Source organism: Triturus cristatus, chromosome 2_2 (genome assembly GCF_964204655.1).
Source record: "Triturus cristatus chromosome 2_2, aTriCri1.1, whole genome shotgun sequence".
Classification (NCBI taxonomy): domain Eukaryota; kingdom Metazoa; phylum Chordata; class Amphibia; order Caudata; family Salamandridae; genus Triturus; species Triturus cristatus.
This window is the reverse complement of record NC_140582.1, coordinates 1,132,350,572-1,132,353,139: the sequence shown is the minus strand read 5'-3', so window position 1 is coordinate 1,132,353,139 and position 2,568 is coordinate 1,132,350,572. Positions and strand designations below refer to the sequence as shown.

The window sequence follows — 2,568 nt, the reverse complement described above, 5'->3', positions numbered from 1 at the left end:
TTGGGTTGTATTGATTGCACCCACGTTGCAATATGTCCCCCTGCAACACAGGAATATATATATAGAAATAGGAAATCTTACCATTCCCTCAATATTCAGGTTGTTTGCAATGCCAAAAACATTATCACTGACATTGTTGCGCAATTTCCAGGGAGTGCACATGACTCTTATATCTTCAGGCAAAGTGGCATACACACCCGTCTTGTCAGGGGAGAATTTGGAGAGGGACATCTGCTTGGTAAATATGTGTTATAGTTTATCACTGTCATTGTACGTATGTCAATGTGAAGCTGCCACTGACTCTTTGCTCCATTACATGTAGGTGACAGCGCATACGCCTTGCGTAATTACCTAATGACGCCTTACCTCAATCCCACAACTGCCAATCAACAGAGGTACAATGCAGCACATATTTCGACAAGGAACATCATAGAGCGCACATTTGGGCTGTTGAAGAGCCGATTCAGATGTCTACATAAGACCGGTGGAGCACTGAAGTACAACCCTGAACAATGCTGCAAGATAGTAGCGGCATGTGCCATGCTGCACAACATAGCGACAAGGGGAGGAATGGACATCGAGGTGTCTGACAGCGATTCGGAGGATGGGAACCAGCAAGTGCCACAACACCATGCAGCACAAGGGGCAGGCGCAGCAGAAGGGCGTAGGAGAAGATTTGACATCACACAAAATTATTTCTGAGGTGAGTAATGATGACACAGAAACTGACTATTGCTATCAGAGTATTCTTTAATTAAATAAAATTGCCATGAGTGTTCAAGCACACTTGTAATCTGACCAGTGCAATGGACATAAGTGGTTTGCAAATGTCAATTCACTTGTCACTCTGTGAAAAGTCAAATCCAAATAAATGGTTACGTCACCATAGTGGAATGCACTTGTACATGCCAGTCTAGCGCTTTTTCCCACGAACACCCAGACGCCTGTCAGACCCAGCATTGTCATCCGTTATGTTGGAAGCGGCGGGGGTACTGCTGCGTGTGTTGCGTCTTCCTGCAGTGCGGACTGGAACTGCCACACTACTTAGGCTTGAGCCACCCTCACTACCCTCTTCGGGCGTGGAATTGTTGGCCGCAATTGTGGAAGCATTTAGCAAATCAACTGCATTTGTGACCTGGTCCAGTGCTTTAGCCACATCGCCGCTCCAATGGCACATTTCAGTTTGCATGGTCACAGACCTACGTGCCAGCAGTGCAGTTGTCGTGGCCAATCTATTGTTTGATTTAGCAAACATTTTCAATTGCAGCATTAGTTGACGATGCTGTCTCTTCTGGGATACATTTCCCTCATGCATCACCTTGCTCAGTTGCTGCACACTTTCTGACAGTACTGCTATGTTGCTAGCCATCTTGCCAACTTGCAATTGTACTAATCGTGTGTTTTTTGTCTGCAGGCGCTGCATACGGAGCATCTGTCCCTCAAGACCACCCCAGACATCACTTGGTTGCTCCTCCTGCTGTGTCCTGAGTGCTCTTCCTCTCCTACGCCGGGCTCTGTGATTAGTTCTGGGGACCTGTGGTTGTGTTTGTGTGATGGAAGTTGTCTGGCCATGGCTGCCACCTGGTGTTGCATCAGCCTCATCATCTTCACACTCCATGGTGACTAGGGATGGAACAGTAGCCCTGCGTGACTTTGTTGGACGTGAGGGATTTATTTGCACCACAGGTGTGTCCATCTGTTCACCTGCGCTGGTGTCCTGCATGTCTGGGGAATCGCTATCCACATCTTCTACACGTTGTGCATCTGTGAGGTGAAACAGTGCAACACTGTATTATTTCATGTCTGTGATATTAATTGCACAGTAATAAATTTCTGCCTTTGTAAATGATTTTATACTCTATTCAGCTTTTTTGGGTTGTTACTCTGAGATTTGACATTTTAACTGCTTGACCTGACTACATCTCCCATAATGCCCCTCACCTACTGAATGCATTGTGTACTGGATGTTCAGGGTCTGCACTTGGGCTGTGCTATGGTCGAGTTCTACCTTTACATTTTGTAACACTAAGAAAACATACATTCATCTTACCTTCAGATGTGTTTGCTGCTCCGGACGTGTCCAGCTGGGTCACACCAACAACAGCTTCTGGCTGGATGGTGGATTCAATCAAGTCCTCCATGGGAGTGTTCCCAGTGTCTGTTGGTGTTCCCCCTCCTGTCTTCTTTGCCTCCTTCAGGCGGTCAGCTATGCGCACCTTAGCCCGACTGCGCAAGTCGTACCATCGTTTTTTGAGTTCTTCAATGGTGCGGTGTGTCACCCCAATGGCATTGACCCTGTTTTGGATCCGGAGCCAGATTTTCCTTTTCTCCTGCTCTGCCACTTTCAATGATGCCTTTCCAAACAGCTTGTCATGGCTGTGGACTACTCCCTCAATGAGGGTGTCAATTTCTTTTTCTGCAAATTTAATTTTGCGTTTCCTGCCTGTTTGGCTCTCCTCTGCTGTTTGTGAGGCTTCCATTTGATATCACAAGTTTTTCTTCTGTCTCTGTCACACTCCTGTTCTGCTCCCAGAGCCAGCTCCCTCCTCTCCCTGACACTGTGCACTG

The 2,568-nt window shown here is 47.0% G+C and overlaps 1 long non-coding RNA gene across 1 annotated transcript; it reads left to right on the top strand.

Annotated features, from left to right (window-relative positions):
• The first annotated feature begins 320 nt into the window (after nucleotides 1–320).
• On the top strand, nucleotides 321–1,849 carry LOC146863239 (uncharacterized). The gene is made up of 2 exons (XR_014978576.1): nucleotides 321–703; nucleotides 1,415–1,849. It is a non-coding gene; the product is annotated as an uncharacterized LOC146863239 (long non-coding RNA).
• The last annotated feature ends 719 nt before the right edge of the window (nucleotides 1,850–2,568 follow it).